This window comes from Malaya genurostris, chromosome 1 (assembly GCF_030247185.1).
Source record: "Malaya genurostris strain Urasoe2022 chromosome 1, Malgen_1.1, whole genome shotgun sequence".
Lineage (NCBI taxonomy): Eukaryota > Metazoa > Arthropoda > Insecta > Diptera > Culicidae > Malaya > Malaya genurostris.
This window is the reverse complement of record NC_080570.1, coordinates 133,793,088-133,818,275: the sequence shown is the minus strand read 5'-3', so window position 1 is coordinate 133,818,275 and position 25,188 is coordinate 133,793,088. Positions and strand designations below refer to the sequence as shown.

The following is a 25,188-nucleotide window of genomic DNA, read 5'->3' as shown; positions in this document are numbered from 1 at the left end:
TACCAGCCTAGATGCCGTGTGGAATCCGGCGGAAAAAAATGAACCAAGAATAGATCCACTGGCTTCCTGCTTCCATGTCGTAAAAGGCGACAATTGCAGGAGTTTCTTTTTCCTTTCAGTTATCAGATATTTTCAATGTTTTACTTCTTATTACACTATTTTACTAAATCATCTCTTTATTCAACCTATCAATTTCCATCTAGCTTCGGAGAAAAGTTTTATTAGGAATGATTTCTTCTTCCATGTTATTGATTGTCTTTCAGGATTATAAAATGAATGATAAAAATCAACCATTGCGCATATCCGTTTATATTACAAAGTTAATAACAGAGATGACATGTATCGGTATATTGAATACATAGTAAAAAACACTTGATATTAATATTTCAAACAGTAAATTAATATTTTTCTCGGTAGCCGGCTGCCCAGATCAACTAATATAACCAATTAATAATTTCAATAAATAATTAAAATAATAAAGCGGAAATAATAAAGAATCAAGACGCGTGTGAAATCTGTTGACCTTTGTTTGGTGATTTAAAATGATTTTTTAATAACTGTTTAGAATATTTCAATGCAATGAATCAACTTTTTTGTCTAATTCCTATTCGCTCGTTTATTTTGTATCACGTAGTTTCATTTATAAAAACGTGCTTAATCCACCTAGCAGTGAGATGATCCCTTTTTTTATCAATCCGCATGTGTTTTTTTTTGCATGACTAAAAAAGAAACGCGAAAGGTAGATGCATAAACGAGTGACTGCATACTCGACAGCCGGCTGTCCGGAGTTTTGTCAATTTCGGAGATTGACTGTTTCGTGCATTATATTGCCAGCACAATGTAACACATAAAACGATAATACTTTGAAACATTCTTGGTAGCCGGCAACCCAGAGCAATAAACACATGATAACATTATTAAAACATTTACTAACAAAGTATCCTCTCCTGTGATGCATGTGGGAATGCAGAGGATTCCTCGGTTCTTAGTAGCAACATGCATCGAACTAACAATCCTTTCCCTCCCAAGTAGATCTGCATTCGTACGTGGCCGGTGTCGGTATTGATCAGCATGCATGGTTCAATACAGTTTGCACAGTGTGAAACAATGTGTTATTCCCAAACATGTTACTTCAAAAAATCATTTTGCAATCTCAATTGGTCCAGATCAATAACGGAGTAGCAACACACGGGCGGTCTCTAATGCTAATGCTAATGCTAATGATGAACAGAAAGGATGTTTGGATATATGATACCGGTCGTGAGGCGGCTAGGATTTAGACCATGTTCGATGTACGCTTTACCAAACCCAGTCGAGTGGTAGAGCCGTGTCTATCACAAGGCTTAGGGTGGCGAAATGGTAGCGCGTATGCACGGATGGCATAAGAACGCAGGTTCGAGTCCTGTCTCTGAGCGTATCTTTTTCGAAAAAATCATTTTTTTCTGTGAGTTTCTTATTCATTTGGCTTCTCCAATATATGTTTCCACTCAGTCATTGCAAAAACTGGTTTTTAGTTGTACCATAATCACAGATATACCTAAATTTGACCTCCAGTACGACGGATTACACTACTTATAATGCTATTAGTGACCAATTGATTCAAAATAGACGAAAATGACGAAAAATAAATGTCGATCTCAGCTTCGCTTGCAAATTTTGAGAACGAGATCCTTGTCCAGTTGTCTCAAAATTATGTTCTTTCTTTCAGTCATTTTCGGTTTTCAGTGAAAATCCTATGCTGTGCAGTATCTATATTGAACCGAAACTTCGAGAACCGATAATGACAAAAAACGATTCACAATGTTTCTTACCTATTGGTTCTCGTATCTGTAGTAGTTTTGCTAATTTTAGTAGGTATGTAATTACTTTGAATTGTCATATTTTTGACACTTTTTAAAACCAAACTTTGCCGACTTTCATTATATTGAAATTCGACTAATTCTCCCTGCAGACGTTATTTTGGTTTCGTCTTGTCGTCCTGGGGAGCGAGTGACGTTAGTATTGATTCTCCTTTCTGTTAAAGTGAAAGACGAAAATGCTTCTTTTCTCTTCGTTTGTTTTGAATGCGATCATTTACGACAATTTAAAGCTCTGGGTTCTAGTGGTGTATTTGTACACGATAAATCAAATTAATAGATTAGTTGTCAAACATAGTAGTGTATTTGTAATCGTTTAACATCACGAATGTCAAACAAGTGAATCGATTGACGAGAATGAATCACACTTAAGTCTTTTATTTTTCAACGCATAACTTTGAAGATGCGCATAAAAAAAAATTACATAAATTTGAAAATTCGCTTAAAAACCGCATAAATTTACAATATCAGGGAAAAAATAGTTTTTATTCTAGATATCATTAAAAAATAAAACGTCGAGATCTGATATTATCTCTATTTTTGTTTTGAAAAATAGTGACTTTTGGCACGTCAGGATAGACATCGCGCTCCGGCATTAACAAAAAGCAGTAACTTTACGTCTGTTCAGCGGATTATGTAGATCCGTGGGTTTGCTTCAGCAGTTCATCATAATCTGCTGATGCACTGATGAATCGACGACAAAGCTTTAAACTATGAGAGTTTTCAAAATTTCTCGAAAAAAAAAATTTTAGTCCCAGAGAGTCGACGTAAATTTTATTTTCGAGATTACACTAAAGTGAACGTTTCGTGCTTTTCTGAGACAAAACATGAAAACCTGTTAACTTTGAAAATTTGCATAGAAAAAAATCCGCATCACTTTGAAAATTCGAAGAGTTTCGAAAATTCGCTAAACTAAGGGAAAACATTTGCTGTTGCCAGATGTCTTAAAAATTCATGAAACATGAAGAGTGAAGTCAAATTTGAATTACATAGTTTTAGAAATGCTTGAAACTTCTACATCTATTTATTTATTTATTTATTTGGGAGCGGGGAAAAGCCCGCTGGAGCTGAAATTTACAATCTCTCTCTCCAGCAGGCATAAAACCTCCTCATCTTTTTATATCAACATATTACAAAGATCCAACAGATATACTGCTTAATACTAAGGGCTTAAAGTAAAATTATTCCCGGCGAGGGTCAAGATTGACTGGCCGGTGACGTTGAGGGCCGCATCCTGCTGTCCGTGAGGGTCCGCGGGAAAACCCCCAAGTCACAAACACTCGGCGGGTGTCCGGCATGCTGGACATCAAAGAGGGTGGCCCTCGGAGAGTGGCAATGCAGGAAAAAAGGAGAGAAAAAGAGAGAAGTGAATATTGTAGTAAATGGAATTACGAAGGGGTGGAAGGGGGGGGGTGGCGTTTCGAAAGAAGTAGAAAGCGGCAAAAGATCTAGTTAATTGTCACAAAAGATGGTGAAAAGATGAAGAGGGGGGGATGCAAAAAGTATTAGTAACATCATAAAGATCTAGTTAGTTCCGAAGAAGATGGTGGACAGCCGGGGAATCGAGAGAGTCGAGCGGATGTTAGAAACAAACCTAATGGTGAATATTATTCTTGGTTGCGTAATCGATAGAGAATGGAAGTAGGCTTACTGAGGGAGCACTAAACTAAACTTGTGGATTAGATACTAAATCACCCTAATGCTAAATCTAGAATTTAAGTATTGGAGTTGGAAGGACTGTTTGAGATTGTGTTTAAAAAAAATTGTTTTATGGTATTGCGAGACAGGGTAAAATCAAATACATGAGCACATCGATTGAATAGACGACACATACTGGAGAAAGGTTCATTATAGCCATAATTAGTGCGAGCGGTTTGAATTCTCAGGAATTGATGAGATCGAAGATTTCGAGAATGAATATTTAAATTTAGTTTGCCTAACAATTCGGGGCAATCAATTTTAGATTGTAACAGATCTGACACGAATATTGCCCTGGAGAGATCTCGGCGATCAGATAACAGGTGTAGATCGATCAGTTTACAGCGTTCCTGATAGCTTGGGAGGTTGTTGGGATCTCTCCAAGGAAGACTACGAAGAGCAAAGCGAAGAAATTTGCGCTGAATAGCTTCGATGCGATTGATGTCCAGTTGATAATAGGGGGCCCAGACGACAGAAGCGTATTCTAGGATAGAACGAACCAGTGCGCAATATAGTGCTTTTAAGCAATATATGCTTTTAAAGTTCTTTGTGACTCGAAAAATAAAACCAAGTGTCTTGGAAGCCTTAGAGATAATATACTCGACGTGATGCTTGAAACTAAGTTTAGAGTCCAAAAGGACTCCCAGGTCTTTTACAGTCGATTCTCGCTTGAGGATAGTTCCGGAAATAGTATAGTTAAATACTATCGTTGTGCGTTTGCGAGTAAAAGAGATCACGGAACATTTAGATGGGTTTAATACCATTCTATTGAGGTCGCACCAGTTGGAGAAAATATCCAACTGTTTTTGCAGGAATCTGGCATCTTCGTGATCTTTAATAAGATGGAACAATTTAAAATCGTCGGCGAAAGATAATTTCAAGCATTGCATCGAATGGTTCAAATCGTTCAGATAAAGTAAGAATAAAAAGGGTCCAAGATGACTGCCTTGAGGTACACCCGAGTTAGCTCGAAAAGGTTCAGCTGTACAGTCACCGATTTTAGTTATCATACTACGACCAATCAGGTACGAATGCAACCAATTCAAAAATGATCCATTGAATCCAAGTCTGTCAAGTTTAGCAATAGCTATTTGGTGATTTATTTTATCAAAAGCAGCGGAGAAGTCTGTATATATGGCGTCAACCTGCTGTCGCGCCTGTAGCGACTGAATTACGTAGGATGTATAACATACCAGGTTTGTAGATGTGGATCGTTTTGGCATAAAACCGTGTTGAGTTGAAGATATGTAGCTAGAGCAGTTGTGGGTAATGAAGTCCAAAACAATTATTTCAAAAAGCTTAGATACAGCACATAATGCAGCAATTCCGCGGTAATTTGATATATTGCTTTTATCACCTTTTTTAAATACAGGAAAGATGAACGATTCCTTCCATGAATTAGGAAAAATTCCTGAGCGCAAGGAAATATTGAATAATATCATTAAAGGAACCTGTAGACTTTCCGAGCAATTCTTGAGAATAATGGAGGGTATTCCATCAGGTCCAGCGCATGATGATCTTTTCAGTTTAGTTAAGGAAGCTTTCACCATATCTATGGTAATAATGGGATGGGGACCAACGGGGGGGCGTAAAGGAACATTGTTGGCAGCTTCGAAGATGTTATTACTAGCCAGATTTTCTTCACAGAAAACGCTGCTGAAGTGTTTGCCAAAGAGATCACAGATATCACGCGGGGTCGATGCTTGCAGAGTGCCGAGCGACATATGATTAGGTAACCCTGATTCCTTTCTTTGCTCATTAACGTGATTCCAAAACCTTTTAGGGTGGGATTTAAGATTCTTCTGGATGCGACATTGAAAGGCATAGTGGAGCGATTTATTCAATCGTTTATAACGATTGTTGTGGAACAGATAATAAGATCTAGAATGAAGAGTAGGCTTTTTGGTGAATTTCCTCAAAGCGCATCGTTTGGCTCTTTTAAAACGCTTCAAAGTTCGGTTTGACCACGGTGGACAGAGCTGTTTTTTCCGTAGCTTTTTGGGTATAAATTGATTAATAGCGTCGGTTATTTTATGTGTCCAAAAATCAACGGCAGAATTACAGTCACGATTTGATAGTAAATAGTTCCAATCCAGTTCCATCAGAAATCTATTCATTTCATTGAAATTACCATTTCTGTAGTCAAAGAAGGTTGATTCGGGGACGTCATTGAAAACAACAGACGGAGAATCACGAATGGCAATGTGAAGTGGGGGATGATGTTGGCAAGATTTAACGAGCGGTGAGGGGGCGAGGGTTATTAAGCAAGTATTTATGAGTTCAAGACTAACAAAGCAGAGATCAAGCAAGCGATTGTTACTATTATTTTGATCGTTGAACTGTACTAGTCTTGCAGTACTATAGCTATCAAGAAGTTTCAGGGAAGTAGATGTTTTAGACGAGCTTGCAATATCGGGAAATAAATAATTAGACGAAGAGCGAGACCATTTAATGCCGGGGAAATTATAGTCGCCTATAATAATCACCTTATCGTCTAAAGCCATTTGGTTTTCAATTTGTGAGAGCGAGTTCAAATGCTGATCAAACAGGGACATATCATTGATGCGATCAGGCGGGATATAAAGAACACAAATATAGAGCGTGTAATCTGAGAACAAGAGAGCAACCCAAAGCTGCTCGACACCGGTGCAGTTCAAGAGAGACAACTGTTGAGATTTGAATTTTGAACGACAGGCGAGTAATACACCACCGCCGCTTTTTTTATGGCTGGTCTGCTCGGTGCGATCCTGCCTGTAAACAGAGAACGAATCACCGAATATTTGCGTAGAGAGAGTGTTGCCGTTTAACCATGTTATCTAGATCAAAAATTTTTTCGTTCTAGAAAAAAAAATCGCATAACTTTGAAAATTCGCAAATCACATAACTAAGGAAACAAAAAACTTTGTTGCCAGATGTCTTGAAAAATCATGAAACATCGAAATGTTTGAGCGGAAAAATAGGTATAGAGCGAGCAGACTAGTGTTCGTTGAACGGAGAAGATGTTTGGAGATATGATACCGAACGTGAGGCGGCTAGAATTTAAAGCATGTTCGATGTACGCTTACCAAACCCAGTCTTGTGGTAGAGTGGTGGTAATCTAAAAAAAAAACAATTTTTTCAAGATAACACTAGACGCAACATTTTGTGCATTTCTAAGACAAAACAAGAAAACCGCATAAGTAAGAAAATTCGCTTAAATAACCGCATAAGTTTGAAAATTCACATAAAAAATATGCATAATTTTGAAAATTCGAATAAAAATCCGCTTAACTTTGAACATTAAAAGAAACATATAAAACACGCATACAAAAGACTTCAGTATATTTGAAAGTGGCTTAAAATTTGTGGGTAGCGTGAGGAGTCACATCAATTAAAGTTCAAATCACACTTTTATGAAAACAGACATAAAAAGCATAAGAAGTTTTCTCCGCTACCGCTGAATGAATCTGCGAGAAAAAAAAAACGTTTTTCTATTCTTAATAAAGAACTTAATCAACCGATATTTCTTTTATGATTTTAATAATTATGATATTACTCGAAAGTTTACATCGTCCCAAAGAGTCGATTCTTAAAAAAAGTTTTTTTCGACATACACTAGATCTCGACGTTTCAAGCAATTCTAAGACATTTGGCTTTAAACATTTTTTTTCGATTTCTGAAATTTCATGTACCCCTTTTCTATGGTGATATTTCAAGATCGGTACCACTTTCCCATTATTCCCATCGACTGGTTTTTGATATGCCTAAGCTTTTGAGCACTACCGCTTTACAAAATTAGAGATGACCTTAAGATATTGGCACCCTAGTGTACAGTGTACATGTACAGAATAACTATGCTCAGTAGGGTTTTTGTTCAATATGTTTACGTTTCGACTTTGACTTATCAGTGCATAGTAGTTCAAAGTGAACTGCTTAATGCAAAACTCGGCAGTTCAATTCAAACAGCTAAGCAGACGTAAAGTTTTTGCTATTAACAGAACACTTTCGATTTTGTCTTTACTGAAGTGCCAAACGAAAACGCGTTTTTTACTATTTCTGGCCCATGCAGCTTTGTTCAATCAGGGGCTAGCCAAATTTTGTGCTACACGTGGATAAAAATCTATTGCCGGTATCATGATTAAAAATCATGAAATCATGAATAATGTCTACCATGAATAATAAATCATGATTTCATGAGCAAAATAATGCCTATCATGAATAATAAGTCACATCTTCCATGAAAATTTTCATGATATCAATCATTTTGCTCATGAAATTTCATGAGACGACTGCTTAAAGCAAAACTCGGCAGTTCAATTTGAATAATAATCGAAAACGCGTTTGCGGTCGGCAAGTAAGTAAAGTAAGAGAAAGTAGCCCATGTAGGCATGTTGTTATCTTTGATACAACTAGAAAGATTTGCGATCAAAAAGTTATTACCTACTTTGTAAAGTGAGACGTGTTCACGTCAAAACGCCGTGAGTCATAGAATGGAATCACCGTAAAAACACCGTTCGGCTTTAAATTGTTTACATATCATATTAGAAAAGACACCCAAACAAAAAATCTCACCTTTTTGATCACGCGAAATGAATCGCCAAACAGTCGGGAAATAATCCAACGTTTTGTTTATCCCCGAAATATTTATTCCAGGAAAAAAACACCTCCTCGCACCTGGTCCACTTGCAAGACAATGTTTTCGCCGGTTCAGCTGCACTAACAGGATACCGATCCCCGCCGTTCACCGGCCAAGAATAAATTCACTCACGTAGAAATCCCGATACACAACCGAACATAAAGCAGTCAGTGCAATGCAGCTGTCATTGCTGTGTACGTAATTCAATCACTGACATTAGCATACATTAGCCGGCTTCGCGAAGACTATATGTGTATAGAAATTACCTTCTGGGATCGTTGCATGTATAAAGGAAACCGGCTATAACAGTACCATCAGAGCAAAGACGACGACGACGACGACGAGGACGATGAGGACGATGGCGGCTGTTTACCTGGTTTTCAGTTACCCCCAGAAATAAAAAAAAGCCGTGAACAATACGGCCTTTGATGGGCAGGGCACACGAATCGCACGAGTGGGTTATATTTTTTCGCTACTTTTAATGTTTTATTTCTTTCCCTTTCTCCCGAACTTAAATATGAAACTCAAACAGTTTGTTTTTTAACGTTACTTTGAATTGTATTAGAGCACCGGGAAGCTAACTGTACTTCAACGTACCGGGGGAACTGGACAGCACAGCAAACCGAGCTCGAATGCGTTAATATTGCGTGGCTGTTGTGGTCCAGTTTTGCGCTTTTGTTCGCCTCGGTCTGAGTAGTGAATTACTCCCTTGACGCGTTGTGGTCGGTAGCCAGGTCAGTTTCACTTGCTATGATGAACAGTTACGCGTGTTCGATTGTGTTTCAATGTACTATCACTGGCAATTCCACCCCGACTGGGACTCACGAACGAACGAACGGGTGATCTCACGAGATTGCTGTTATGAATTCCGCGAAACAACAACACCGAGTCCTCGCTTTATACGGCGACGATGACGACGACGACGACAATAACAACAACGAAGACTGTTACGATTAATATTTATTCGAATGATTATTATTCCATCGCTGGTCGCAGGCTTGTACTTGACCACGCAAAGAACTCGTTTTAGCGGCTTCACACACCACCGGTTCTCTATCACGCTTGTATAGCCAACAGAGCTCTAAATGCCAAAGCAATCTCCACACACGAAGGTCACGAACATTTATTCGTCAAGCACAAATCCGTCGTTTGGTTCACCAGTCACCAGTCACCAGCACATTCTGTTTAAGGAAAACTCGTCCTTTCGAGTTGCTATTTAATACGTCTTTTTTTTTCTTCGATATGCAAATGACCACCAGCACCACCACAACCGTAGGTACCGCGAGGTATTTTTGCGTGACCGAATGATAATCAAATCAATTGTTTCACACTGCAATACGACAGCAACACGCGCGTAACGATGACAACCAGTAGGCAATACGCGTGACACAAACAAATGCACCTGTACGTACTTTCGAACGCGTTTTCAACTAAACCAACCGTACTCGATCGAGTCTCTTAACCGACTGTTTTGCTATGTTCAACAAGACTGGATTATGCTGGAAGACGAGATGATGAGTTCTGCTCTGGTGAATTCTTACTGCCGACAGACAGAGCACCCAGTGCCCTACACCGTGCATCAGGGTTTGTCCAGTTTGCCTCGAAAAGTGGGAAAGCCCCCCAACAAAACAGACAGCGCAAGCGGAGATTTGTTTTGGTTGTTCACGAAAGAGAGAGAGAGAGAGAGAGAAATTCGAGAGCTGTCGAGAAAGGTTCGGTTTTGAGTAACTCGAATGAACGCTGAGAGTGAGTGATTTCGGCCTACCTATAATTCGTAGAAGCCTCGATTATAGTTTTTTAATAGGCTCGTTGTATTACGTTGAATTACGATGGCTTGTTTTCTCGGTGAAATAGATGATTGAATTAAATAATTCTAAAAAAATACAGAATAAATGTATGGTTTTCAAATACTACATGTGCACAATGAAATTGAAGTATGTTTAATTTTTACCCAACAGTTACATTTAGTTTTAAATGTAATGCAATAAGTAATTTAGAAAGATTACATACTAATTTCAGAAAATCGACAATTGTATAGATAATGCCGCCATATCTTTTGATACAATTTTCATATAGCTTTGTAATACATTTTTAATATCACCGGTAATCAGACATTAATCCATCTAGTGCTGTAATGATGCTTTTCGCATATAACTCATGTTTACATGATTATTACTAAGAGATTCTTCGAAAATCTTTTATTTGAATTTTGAATAAAAACAAAAAAGTTTGTTTGTTTGAGCCTACACTAGCATAATCTTTTCTATTTATTAAAAGTTTTGAGCCAAGTTTATAGAAATTGTTCGTTTTCTATTACATTTTAGCTCTAAATGACGGTATAAAATTTTAAAACACACTTAACCCTACTGTTCCGAAACCGGAAGTCGTATCCGAACAAATGATAATAGCAGTCTTAGTTTGTGAAAAATTACTCAGTCGTCTCATAGAAAACTAAGAGAGTTCCGTTTGGCCTTTCTCAATGAAAAGATAATAGAATTGTTGGAAAAATATATTTTATTCGATTTAGCTTGATGAGATTGGAATGTGTATGTGTGTGGGTTCACCTTTCGACGATGTTTTTTCGCGCTCAATTTTATCGAAGATGGCTGAGCCGATTTTAACAAACTTAGGATCGTTGGAAAGCTACTATTAGGTCATTGATCAAGTTCGAAGATCAAATGGCTGTGATTTCTATTCCCGGAGATATAATGGTATAAGCGACGTAACCGACAAAACGCGTTGTTTTTTCGCTCTTAATTTTCTCAAAGATGACTAAATCAATTTTAACAAACTTAGGCTCGTTTGAAAGCTACTATTGATTCATTGATCAAGTTTAACGACTTGGGACTTCTGGTTCCTGAAATATAATGGTATACGTGACTTAGGCTCGTTTGAAAGCTACTATCGAGCCATCGATCATGCTCGAAGATCAAATGGCTGGGACTTCTGGTTCCAGAGATATAATGGTATAAGTGACGTAACCGACAAAACGCGTTATATTTTTAGTGTTCAATTTTTTCGTAATGGCTAAACCGATTTCGACAAACTTAGGCTGAGTTGAAAGCTGCTATGGGATCAAAGATCAATTGGTTGTGACTTCTGGTTTCGGATATATAATATTATAAGTGACGTGACCAACAAATCGTTAACTGACGTTGAACCGATTTTAACATACAGGGTGATTTTTTAAGAGCTTGAGAACTTTTTTAAACAATAAAACGCATAAAATTTGCAAAATCTCATCGGTTCTTTATTTTAAACGTTAGATTGGTACATGACATTTACTTTTTGAAGATAACTTCATTTAAATGTTGACCGCGGCTGCGTCTTAGGTGGTCCATTCGGAAAATCCGCTTTTTTATCGACAAATTTTGTTCAGCGATGAGGCTCATTTCTGGTTGAATGGCTACGTAAATAAGCAAAATTGCCGCATTTGGAGTGAAGAGCAACCAGAAGCCGTTCAAGAACTGCCCATGCATCCCGAAAAATGCACTGTTTGGTGTGGTTTGTACGCTGGTGGAATCATTGGACCGTATTTTTTCAAAGATGCTGTTGGACGCAACGTTACAGTGAATGGCGATCGCTATCGTTCGATGCTAACAAACTTTTTGTTGCCAAAAATGGAAGAACTGAACTTGGTTGACATGTGGTTTCAACAAGATGGCGCTACATGCCACACAGCTCGCGATTCTATGGCCATTTTGAGGGAAAACTTCGGAGAACAATTCATCTCAAGAAATGGACCGGTAAGTTGGCCACCAAGATCATGCGATTTGACGCCTTTAGACTATTTTTTGTGGGGCTACGTCAAGTCTAAAGTCTACAGAAATAAGCCAGTAACTATTCCAGCTTTGGAAGACAACATTTCCGAAGAAATTCGGGCTATTCCGGCCGAAATGCTCGAAAAAGTTGCCCAAAATTGGACTTTCCGAATGGACCACCTAAGACGCAGCCGCGGTCAACATTTAAATGAAATTATCTTCAAAAAGTAAATGTCATGTACCAATCTAACGTTTAAAATAAAGAACCGATGAGATTTTGCAAATTTTATGCGTTTTATTGTTTAAAAAAGTTCTCAAGCTCTTAAAAAATCACCCTGTAGTTATGCTAGTTTGGAAACTACTATTGGTTAATTGAACAGGTTTGGTTGTCACTTACGGTTCAAAACTCATTACCGCTTAACTTTCTAATATCATTCGAGACCAAAACTTCGAAGATCATATGGCTGACATTTCAATTTTCGGAGATATTATCGTACAAGTGGCGTAATCAACAAATCAATAGTTTTCTTTGCCCACAATTATCCCAGAAATTAACCAATGAACAATTTCAAATGTATTATTGCTGATGCGCTTGGTCTAATAAATGTTGCCGAAATTATCGCAATAAAAAGGCAAACAATAATTCAATGAGAATGTGTCGATGAAAGAGAAAGGTATTATCACAACACTAGGTGGGTTAAAAATAGGTTTTTGAGTTTTGGACCATTTTGTCTGGTACTTCCAGAGCCGGGAGCTGGGAACCGATATAGCTGACATTAGCATAACCTGTATATTGAAACAATTTCGAGTTATATTTAGGAGAATTTTTACGTTTTTTGCATTATTGCTCCAAATCAGGGATTCCCAAAGTGGTCGATATCCTTTTTTGCGGAGGTCGACGTAAACGAAAACTTACTATGGGGGTCGACGAGGTCTGGAAATCGACCCCCTATTGTTTGATATAAGTTGTCATTTGAAATATTTACGCTAAAAAAGTTGTGTTTGTTTGACCATCTGCAGAAATTTTACATCAATATTAAAAAAGCAAGAAATTGAATTTTCGAAGGAATTTGTTGATTGGGGTCTGAAGCCTAAGTTAAAAATAGTAAAGAGGTTCATGACCCAAAATAGTTTGGGAACCCCTGCTCTTAATGATGGGTTGCAATTTCAAACACGCTTCATCCTGTATTTCAGAAACCGGAAGCCGGATCTGAATAAAATTCTACATCAATTTAAGAAAACATAATACTTTTCATTAGAATCTAAGTTTGTGAAAATCGGTCCAGCCGTTTCTGAAAAATAGAAGTGATTTCCGGTTTGGAGTACACGTTCACTTTTTCCGGTACTTCTGGAACCGAGAACGAAGATCCGGTATACCCAAAATCGATGTCATCAAATAACTAGTTCTATCCAATTGAAGAATTATACGACTAGTTGAAAGTATTTGACGGAAAAATCGATGTCAAGTATAAAAACACATTTTTGAAAATGAAATGAAATTTTTTCTGCTTATCGATCTGTAATTTCGAAACCGGAAGTAGTGTCCGGATAAAATAGGGTAGGGTTCTATAGAATTGTAAAACCTTTCATTTGAACCACCAATTTGAAATCGAGCGGTCGCTGAGAAAATCGAGTGAATTTTTTTTTTGCACATTTTACTCCGTTACTCCGGAACCTGAATTCGGATTCGGTTAAAGTTCAATAGCAGGCTACGGAGCCTTTCATTTAAATCGGATTTGAAAAAAATCGGTTTAGCAGTCTCTGAGGAAATCGAGTGCACTTTTATTTTTTTTTTATTGGTGTTTATTTTTTAGCACACTCCCGAACCGGGAATTCGATCCTAATAAAATTCAATGTCAGGCTATGCGACCAAGAGACCATTTCCATCTCCGTGAAAATGGAATGCACATTTTGGTTAAATGTACACAGAAATAAACACACACATATACAAACAGACACACACAGGCGTTTTGCGTAATCGACGAACTGAGTCAAAAGGTATATGAAACTATCCGGGCTTCGGTTCTAAAGTAGATTTTCACAGAGTTTGTAGAGCCTTTCTATATTAGAAATGAGAAAATCGTGTAAATTTACATCTTCTGAGACCAACACCTTCGAGCGTCAAAAATGGCTCAATTTTTACACTAGATCTAACACATATTTACTATACATTCTAACATATTTTTTAGTTCTGAAGCATGTAAATTCACACTGGGCATGTTTGATACATATTTAACAAAATTCTTGTAAAATTTACGAAATACTGTGAATTGAAATGAGTCAAATGTGGATTTACATTACCTCTAAGATTCACTTTTTTGCTGTATAAATTATTTAAGTAAGTATCAGGTGTACAACTTTGCTTCCGCTGTATTTTCCAAAATTAAAAGCTTTATTGCGAAAAAGTGCTTACAGATGTATTATTCAAAGTATTGTCCGTCGCTAGCGACAACTTTCCGGCAATTTTCGGATTCCGGCTCGAAAAAAGGAGTCCTCTTTTGACGATATCCATGAAACAATCCATTTTTCCAACTCTTCGAAGGATTGAAAATGTTGATCTGCCAGGCCGTGTGCCATTGAACGGAATAGGTGGAAGTCAGAAGGGGCGACATATGGGGAATATGGCGGATGGGGCAAGACTTCCCATTTCAGCTTTTCCAGGTACTTTTTGACCACGTTTGCGACGTGAGGCCGAGCATTGTCGTGTTGGAGGATGACTTTATCATATCGCTCTTGATATCGGTAGCGATCTCCTGTGATGGTTTCACCCGGTTTTAAGAGCTCGTAGTAAATCACACCGAGATGATCCCACCAAATACAAAACATAACCTTGGCACCGTTAATATTCGGTTATACCTTCGACGAATTAGCATGCCGGGGCTTTCCCCATGATTTTCTGCGTTTAGGAATATCGTATCGAACCCACTTTTCATTAACGGCTACGATTCGTACGATTTCGTACCAAAAGCATCATATTTATCAAAATAGAAGTAGTCATTCAATTACGAATCACGCAATGCAAAAATGAAAGTGTTATAGAACACATTTTTTACTAGTATGGGTGTCGTTTGCAAATATGTCGTGCGAAACTGGGTTGCCACAAATACAGATTAATCTGTATTTTTATTATAAAAATCTATACTGGTTATTTCATAATATTTAATTGTATTTCAGAATGTTTGATGTAACTAATCTGAACTTTAGTTTGGGTGCATCGTTTCAAATTCTAATAGTGAAAAAGGGGAATGCTTGCATAATTCATACAATTGATCAACTAATTGATATTCGGAAGTGTTAACGAACATGCCAGTTGTTTTCGTATTCACGACATCCAGTTATGTCTCTAACATTACCAACCCGCCTTTTTTATTTCACATATTTTTTCTCGTTTTGTATTTTTTTAACAAAATCGGCAATTTTCACATGAAATGGTATTTTTATGTACGAAACAGTTGTAATATATCTATAAGACCAAAAATGTTCATTTATGTTTTATGTTCGATATTTATTCATGCCTGATTGTTTATTGCATAAAAATGTCATTTTTGCAACCATTATGAGATTTTCGATTTCGATTTCGCCTTCGCCCCGGTCTCCTCTACCAAAAATAATCAGCAAAAAATCTATTTAGGAAACATCAATTTACGGTGTGTTTTAGGTGCCGTTTTTCAAGAACGCAATATTTCAATGATTAAAACTATCCAAATTTATTCAATTCAAATTGATCTTTGGACGAAATATACTTGAAGGCACGATATTGAAAACAGAGATGTCTATCTCCTCTGTGTGACGAAGAGCAAGCAAAATTTCTCCCCTCGCACTGACAACTTCAACGAGAGCTCTTCTCTTTCACATTTATATACCACTGTTGTGTAAATGTGCACGCATCATGAGTGCGATTGTTTATTTCCTTTTACCTCCTCCACTGAATCGCACCAAAGTGCTAGAGCATTAGCTAATTAATTCTCTGAGGTGGATGCAGATACTTTCACAGAGGTGTACACGCCGGTGAGCACTCTGCTGTATGGTTTTCGTAGATGAAGCGTGGATACGCAAAATCAGCAAAATAAAAAAATTTATCGTAAAATTTTCGGTTTTACTTGCAAATTTTTCATAGCAAGGCCAGATCTACTCTCTATTAATTGAAGTTCACAGAAGTGTTCGCTCACCATCACGCGCCAGTGGTCACTTGGGTGTATTTAGACGAGAGCGCGTGTGAGCGGTTCATGCGAAGAGAATGTGTTTCACTCGCGCCAGCTGCTTTAACCACAAGCACACACTCAAATGCTGTCTATTCGACACTGAGAAGAAGTGCGCTTTCCTCTTTGTGCGGTGATTCGTTTTTTGCATCCTCGGTGTGGCAAAAATCTGACTCTAGCGTGTATAACTCTGGTGAAATGCCATCTCTGATTGAAAACATTAATAAATCTCAAAAACAATCCAAAAAATATTATAATCTTGCATCAAAATTTCGCTTACTTTCATCTTCGAAACTATTTCCCATTTGAAGACATATTGCCTGAACTTTTACTGAACTTTAAGCCCGATTTACATTACATATCTGAACTATTTCACTTTTCATTACTTGGCTACTAGCGAAGCCAGACTTATATCAGCACTCGTTACGGAAACAGCTGTTTGTTATAGATTTATTACGACTTAATGATCGGGAGATCAACGCGAATCAGAACTAGAATACGCCTGAAATTATCAATAGTTTAAGGTGCATTGCAGTTAAGTTTCTGTCAAATTTGTCTAGATTGTGCGTGGTTACATTACTATTATTTTTTTAATTATCGTTACGACAATTTTTCATAGCTCGAACAATTTATTTTTCTTAAGATAAAAGCACATGCAAGATCAAACCAATGAGTTTGGTTTCTCAAATTTCACACATGTTAGTTGAAATCAAGCCGTTAGATATTTCCTTATTTGTTATCGTATTTCCAAATGCATGCAAGCGATAGACGGTTCTCGCTCAAAGCTGGGGGACTGTTCAAAACGACACCAACTGGAAGCACACGTGTTGGAAGAAATCACTCCGAAGTCGAATTTACTGCTCTCATCCATACACTTCAACTGCCGCTTGTACGCGCCACGCGCGTTCGGCATGGCTGTGTGAGATCTAAGCTCTCACTCTCGCAGAAAGAATGCTGATTAGATTGAGCTAGATGATAGAGGGTGACTAGAGCTCGGAATGAATACACAAATTAGAAATGATCTGCTGGATTCATATATGTTTACTATGATTACTTCATTTATAGACTGTTCATCTTTCTATTCTTAGGATCTTAGCTTGCGACTCTCACTATTTTACGGAACAGTAAAGTGATACGACACCAGTTAGTTTATATTACTTTCCGTCCTTAGGCGACCGTCTGTTGAGATGTGATTCCAAATACGTATGTAGTCTGATGCAGAATTGGTGATCGTCTTGAAGGCGGGTTTTTTTAGTGAATTTCGTTAATCACTTTTTCTTTATAAACACGGTTGATTAATGAAAGTTGGTCAAATAAACACGAGAATAATTTTTCGATTGATTCGTACACAATAATAATTTATAACAAAAAGATTTTTATTTTGTCGTTAACAGACGTCTGTCAGATTAGAGCAGTTGCATTTTTTATTATTACATCTCTCGTTCATACTGAGCTCTAGTAAACAGTATGAATAAACTTGAACCATTCAACCGGTTGGAGTGGTTCGCATCAAATTATTTGCCATTTGCTTCTGTCGGCTTCGTACTGGCTCAAGTCTATGAAGTAATCAGCATAATAACTTCATTAGCCCATGGATTTTCTTCGACGTTTTCATATTTTGATTCTAGAAGAGGAAGAAAAATTGCATTCTGTTCTTTCTTGTAATTTCCAATTACTTATGTAAATTGTAATCGTTCGACGTAATTTAACTCATTATTATTCTATCTCAAAAGTTGTAAATAAACATTTGTATAACTCAACAAATGTAACAATTGTGAGCCTGACTTTATAGTTTTTGCTAAGATACCAATCGAACCCGACAGTGCCAACATGCATTCCAAATGAAATCTCGCTTCGAGCCTATCCTCTCGTGTTCATTTGACTTGGATGGATTTATCTTTCCGTCTAGGCGTGCATTAAACTGGCTCATCATATAGTGGAAATGACCTAACCTTTAATTAGTAAGAGCATCTGTTTCCAAAAGCTTTTAAAGTGCTCATCTTTGCGTCTGTCGTATTGGACATCTCGCGCAGTTACCGGGCGGAATAGGGAGTTAATGTGGTATCCGTTTCTACTGACATCTTCACCAACCGCTGCTACCCCTAATGCACGATGCAAGCCGGCAAAGGTCCCCCGGTGGGAGCCAACAATGTAGTAGCATGCGGAATAGAGTAGAATATTAGTTTATAAGATGCACATGGTGCATGCAAACACGAATCACTTCACCGCAAGGAAACAGGAAACAGATATTCATTCCCTCATCATATGTGAGGTCTAATAGCAGTTGCAGGCAAGTACCTTGCCGCCACCGCCATCAGCGGTCTAGCATTCACGTATGTTCGTAGGTACCGGGAACGGAGTCAAGTGCACTCAACTCTCTTGTAGGTTGACGGTGGCCCACGCCTTCACGTGTCGGCAGCAGAAGCACAATCCGTTTTCTTTCTGTTTGGCCCTATCTCCAAACCCGGGGTTATCTTTTTCTATTAAATTTTACAGTTTATTTCATTTTCCGAGCGTAAATCATTCCACCGCGTTCTCTTATCACATCGGATCCACTTCGGTTTGCCTCCGTGTTCCGTGCATTATATCGAATTAAGTCTGGCTGCACCAGCGGCGTTCTAGTATCTAGTATAAACAGGATGGTGCGTGCGTGGGTGAACGTTTATGTTGGTGTTTGGTGTCACTTTTTGTCTCGATAGAATCGTAGACATTCGGATAAAGTTTAGCGATGCCCCATTCCTTCTACTAGAACCATGCATCACTCAGTTGAATTTTGATCTAGTGCAGGAATAAGAGATGCAGTGGCTATCAACATTTGCGTTATTTCTTTTAATCAACTGCAATGAATTGTGAAAGAAATTTTCCCCACTGTACAGGAAACAGCAAGATGACTTGTAAGGTCGTCAAAAAAGAATGATAATTAAGTGTTCGCAAGTTTGCACCGCACACGAATAGCTCATGGATCCTAGAAAATTATCTGACCACCTAGAATTGCTTCGCTTTTTAAACCTCGTCATGATGGATGCAAGTATGGAATCAGTAAATCACATCCGAAGTCAAACAGCGAAAATTTGTAGGAGATAAGCTATCAAAAGTTTGTCGATCCAAGCCCGAAAAGAGGAAGGTGTCGGGTAACTCGTAAAACTAGTTGCATTCAACTGAATGAGAATTCATTTGGGAATTAACCTTGTTTGTACTAGGGCACAAAACGAGTTTCATTATTTTCACGTTTCGTCTCAGACTTGTCAGTGCATAACAGTTTTAGTTGAACTGTTATGTCGCTTACAGCTCAACATAAACCACGTTCACATTGTCCGGCACGTCAGGAAGGACTTGGCAGTTCGGTGCTAATCATAAGTGTATTGCAAATAGCAATAACTTTACATCTGCCTAGCGGTTTATGTTGAACTGCAGGTGGCATCACAGTTCAACATAAACTGTTATGCATTGACGAGTCTAAGACGAAATGTAAAGATAATGAATGAGAAATATTTTGTGCTTGTTTTTTTTTTAAATGCATTCAGCACTAAATTATATGTTGTATATTGAATACATTTATAAAATACAGTACACTGAGGTCTCTTTTTTCGCGGGGGATTAGTACCGCGTAATTTCTGAAATTCGCGTAGAAAAAAACCGCGTTGCTTCGGAAATTCGCGTAAAAAACCGCACAACTTCGAAGATCCGCGTAGAAAACCGCAAAACTAAAGAAAACAATTTTTTTTATGCCAAATATCTTAGAAATGCATGAAACGTCTAGATCTGGCGTAATCAAAAAAAGAATTGAAAAAAATCAACTGCGAAAAATTTTGAGATTTCCGAAATTGAAATAGTTTTTTTGATGACAAATGTCTGTTTAATCTGTGTAATCTAAAAAAAATTGTTAAAAAACGACTTTGGGACAGAAATCCACGTAGAAAAAATACGCAAAATAGAACAATTTTTGTTTTGATGCCAATCTTCTATGCCAAATGTCCTAGAAATTCATGAAACGTTAAGATATGGTGTAACTTCAAAAAACTATTTTTGGGAAAAAACGACTTTAGGACTTTGAGTTGAAACCGCGTAACTTCGGTAATCCGCGTAGAAAAAAACTGCAAAATTGAAGTTTTTTAAGCAATTTTTTTTATGCCAAATGTCCTAGAAAAGAATTAAATCTGGTGTAATCTCACGAACATTGTTTTTGCCTTTCTCATATAGAAAGTCTATGCAATCACTGTGAAAACCGACTTTTGAACGGAGGCCCATTTGACTCAGTTCGTCGAGATCACAAAATTTTCTTATAGATGGCTGAACCGATTTTCACAAACGAAGATTCAAATGAAAGGTCTTATAGATCGCTATTGTATTTTATCTCGATCCGACTTCCGGTTCTGGAATTACAAGGCAATATGTGCAAATCTATGAGAAATTGCGCACTCAATTTTCTCGAAAATTTCTTAACCGATTTTTACAAACTGAGATGCAAATAAAAGGTATCGAAATTCTGTAAAATGTCCCAGAGAAGTTGATACAGATCCGACTCCCGGTTCCGGTATTGCAGCACGATAAGTGAGAATTTTTTAATTTCATGAGTATTTTTTCGAAAGTATGGCGGAACGAGGTGAATTTTTTTATAAAACTTAGTTAGTGGATATACAAATCTATTTTGGTACTACTAGTCCCCGCTTTCTGCTTCCGAACGCACCGATAATTGTGACCAAAAGCTCCAAGAACGAAACTAACATCGATTTCTCAGCAACGGTTAAGCCGATTTTCACAAACTATGATTCAAATTGAAGCTCTCATTGCCTTAAAAGATACTGTGCAATTTCATCCAGATCCTTTATTATAGGACGATGTGTATCGAATCTTTCAAACTGTCATACAAAATGATGGAAAACCGGTACGCATCGGTACGTGCTGGTACGGAAGAAGAAAACACCATCACCTAGCACACAGCGTGCTTTGTTCAATTTTGTATAGCGTGCCGGATTGTAACATTTAGATCTATGTTAACTTGACATAACTGTTTACAAATTGAAAAGGTTATGATAGTTTATACCTAAAGAAAGTTTTTGATTTTATTCAAGTTTGAAAGAAAAATTTTTGGCAGAATCTTCTAGTGATGTTTCTGAAAATATAAGCAATATGAGAAAGGCATCATTACACCTCTAGGTGTGTTGAAAAAGGTTTTTTTTTTAAATTAAACTTTGGGATTTGAAAGATTTCCGAAATCGCCAGCTTTTTTTTATTGATGCCAAACGTCTTAGAAATGCATGAAACGTCGAGATCTGGTGCAATCCAAATTTTGTTTTTTGAAAAATATCGAAAATTTTCTGTCAGAGAGTTGAGAGAGATTTCTGGATAATACCAGATCTCGACGTTTCATGCATTTCTCAAACAAAACATGAAAACCGGTTAACTTTGAAAATTCGCGTAAAAAACAGCGTAACTTCAGAAATCCCCATCGTTGGAAGTTCGTTAAAAAAAACCGCGGAATCTTCAAAATTCCTCGTAAGAAAAAGCGTAACTTCGGAAATCTGCCCAAAGGTTGGCCGAATAAGAAATGATGCAATGATCTGTGAACTGATGAGTCCCAAATAGTCCTGTTTGGTTCAAATCCTCACATCCTCCAAGCCCAGAATATCAACCAAAGTATACGAATTAGGGTCTGTGCCGACTTCTCTGCAAAACATCTTTGACGTAGTGAAAGATGCCAAATCGAATCAGAATAGCGAGGGAGCGTTATGGCTGCGTAGGAATGGTAACAAACTTCATGACATTCTTCATGATATATTTCCTTGTTTACCGTTCTAGTAGTGATGGTGCTTTGAGCTGCTCGACCACAGCAGCATATTGCCCGCCAAACCAAATATTTTTTTTAGGGAAACTTGAACTGTTTCTTCGTTTTGAAATGCTCCTCTACCTTGTTCCGTTACTTAGTAGTATATAAAGACATTCCGGAAAGCTGCTTAAAGCCTAAACAGCATAAATTTCATTGTCCGTTATCACACAGGAAAACTTCGTCAAATATTCGCAATACAACTTGCGAGCCCAGGATTTAGCCGCCGGCACATTCTGTTTATCATTACGGTTCGGTACAGTTTTCACTTTGAACGACTTCGACTTTACCGTACGTCGTACATCGGACATGTTCTAATCCTAGCCGTCTCACAACCGACATCTTCTATCCAAGCATCTTCTCTGTTCAGTTCATACACACTAGTCTTTTCGCTCTTTCTTTACCATCCACTCTAGCATCTGCTAGGAGAGTATATTTATAATCGCTTGTTGCCATCTCTACTGTGTCATTCGCTGCCTGGTTAACTTCAGCGACAAACAGAAGCAGATTGAACATTTAGAGGTTTTTTGGTTTGCACAAAAAGAGAATATTTCGTATCTATTTCCTCGCATTTTGCCTTCGGCTCGTCAGTGTTTAAATCAGTTCAAATAAAACCGACATCTCCGCCTAATAGTTCAGTTTGAACCCCTAAATGTTCAAATTCTGCGGTGGCCAATAGTCGGTCGTCACTCGTTTTTGCCCAAGACGTCAGATAGGATGTGACACCTACTGTAATGTCCTTAAAATGTCACATAAATTGTGTGAACTTTGCGGTAACTGCTTAGTGGTTCCAATGGAACTGTTAGGCGGAGATGGCGGTTCAATTTAAACTGCTCTAACTGATGAGCCGAAGGCAAAACGGGAAGAAATAGTGACAGATTGACGACGCACTTGCTCTTCTTTCGACGCCATCTTCGATCTAAAAGATTGTAGTATCACCAACAATTGATTTGACACAATTAACAGACATAGGTACGTCTGCGAATCATTTCACGCGTCGATGAAGTATTTAGGGTTGTCCAGATTTTATCACTAACGAGCCTTAGTAGAGATGGTGATGGTTATTTTTGTTTTGCTATTGTCCTTGTTTTTATTAGTATTACTATAATTATTATTAATATTATTATTGTTATTACACCGAAACCTCTATTTACCAACCAAAGGGGGGTTCGTAAATCGAGTTAGCTCATTAAAAAAGTTTTTTTTAAATTTACTTCGTAAAAACGTTATGTGGGATTTGATACGAGAAAACGTTATTAATTCACCTAGCAGTGATATGATACTTTTTTGGTTGATCCACATGTTTTCTTCATCGACAGTTGTTTTCTTTAAAAAATTATGACTAGAAAGACTAGTCATCGATTGATTTATTAAAATAAATATGATAAATTATATATTAGAACAATCAAGACAATTTACAAAAATGTACGTATTATTTTGAATATATTTGAGTGATGTGAAAACATTGTTTTTTTCAGTGGTTGTATTGTATTGAAGATAGTTACAATATTTTTAGATATAAAAATGTGTAGGATGCAGATTCTACAATATAAGGATGAAGACTGTGCCAGAAAGTATGGAGGCAACCAAAAACCGCTGCCATTTCGCAATGGTTCAGAATCTGTCAATTTTTATGGCTGCGTCCTGTTGTTTACACTCTTCTCTAACCACTTGTGCAGTTGTTTATTCGTTTTCATTAGTTTGTTTCGAAATGCGTGGACTTTCAGCAAAACAACGTCGAAAAAATGTGTACAAATGGTGCACAGAAGGCGGACTGTCACTGAGAAAGATAGGAAAAATGGAAGGAGTAAGTGAAAAGCCGTGCGAAATGCAATCAGGAAGTTCGGTGAGGATAACACCTTTGAGGATAAACCGAAAACGGGTCGAAAAAAAGGTCCTGCTAACCCTCAGTTGGATAAACGTATACTGAAGGCGTTCGAGCAAAAGAAGGAGGTTTCAGTTCGGGATGTGGCCATAAAAGTGGGCACTTCGAAGTCAAATGTTCTTCGTGCTAAAGAACGATTGAATCTTCGAACCTATAAGAAGCAGAAACAACCAAAACGTAGTCCGAAACAAGAAGCATCGATCAGGCCGAGGGTTCGAAAGCTGTACAATACGATTCTTAATGGAAATTTGAACTGCATAATCGTGGACGACGAAACCTACGTGAAACTCGATTACAAGACCTTGCCGGGACCACAATATTATACGGTGCAAGAAGGGCAAGTGTTAAACCAGTCCGAGACATCGATTGAAGTCGAAAATTTTGGTAAGAAAGCTATGGTCTGGCAAGCAATTTGTAGCTGCGGTAAGATTTCGAAACCCTTCATCACCACTGCTTCAATGAACAGTGAAATATACATCAAGGAATGTTTACAAAAACGACTTCTACCCATGATTCGAAGCCACATTCTGGCCAGATCTTGCTTCTTGCCACTACTCGAAATCAACGGTAGAATGGTGTACTACCAAAAATGTCACTTTTGTCCCAAAAGACATGAATCCACCAAATTGCCCACAACTTCAACCAATTGAGGAATTTTGGGCATTAACGAAGGCACATCTTAGGAAACATGTCTCAGCAGCCGAAACCGTTCAACAGTTCGAAATAGATTAAAAAAAAGTGTCAAAACTTGTCGCCAAGAGGTCTGTACGAAATTTAATGAGGAACGTTCGCAAGAAGGTGCGCCAGCTAGTCTACAATGGCTAAGTAGCAAATGTTGAGAACAATATTCTGTTGTTGTAGTCTAGTATTAACAGTATATCGAATAAAATTTGAATATCTAACACTTGTGAATTATTTGCAGCGAAATCAAAGTGCGTCCATACTTTCTGGGACAGTCTTTATACATCACATTCGAACAATTATGTTGCCAAAAAGGAGCCGTGCTAAAAGCAAATCGAGCAAAATCACTATGCTGAAGAGTACTGTATTCAATCTTTCAATCACTCAGAAATGATTGTATCGAAGGATCAGGGTCATTTATCAGAATATGGTTTCGCCGAAAAGGCCATTTCACCGAATTCTTCAATCGTCTTCATATCGTGATTGGAATTGATTTGAAATAAAAACAAATGAAAAATTATATATTTACTCCCTTGTTTGGTCCGTAAAACAAGATTACGTTATTTGGGATTTGGTTCGTAAAAAGAGTTACGCAAAAAGAGGTAACGTAAAAAAGTGTACGTAAACGGAGGTTCCTGTATAACCTTTTTCCTGTAATTCGACTCCCAG

At 37.7% G+C, this 25,188-nt stretch overlaps 2 protein-coding genes across 5 annotated transcripts in view; one reads left to right on the top strand and one right to left on the bottom strand.

Moving 5' to 3' along the window:
• Positions 1-9,743, bottom strand: part of LOC131425815 (protein toll-like) — a 125,734-nt gene extending 115,991 nt beyond the window's left edge. For all 3 annotated transcript variants that reach the window (XM_058588019.1, XM_058588020.1, XM_058588021.1), the window contains exon 1: positions 8,106-9,743. The gene's annotated coding sequence lies outside the window, so the exon portion shown is untranslated. The remainder of the gene's footprint in view (positions 1-8,105) is intronic.
• Positions 1-25,188, top strand: part of LOC131425818 (cation-independent mannose-6-phosphate receptor) — a 263,633-nt gene that overhangs the window by 135,506 nt on the left and 102,939 nt on the right. The window lies entirely within an intron of this gene.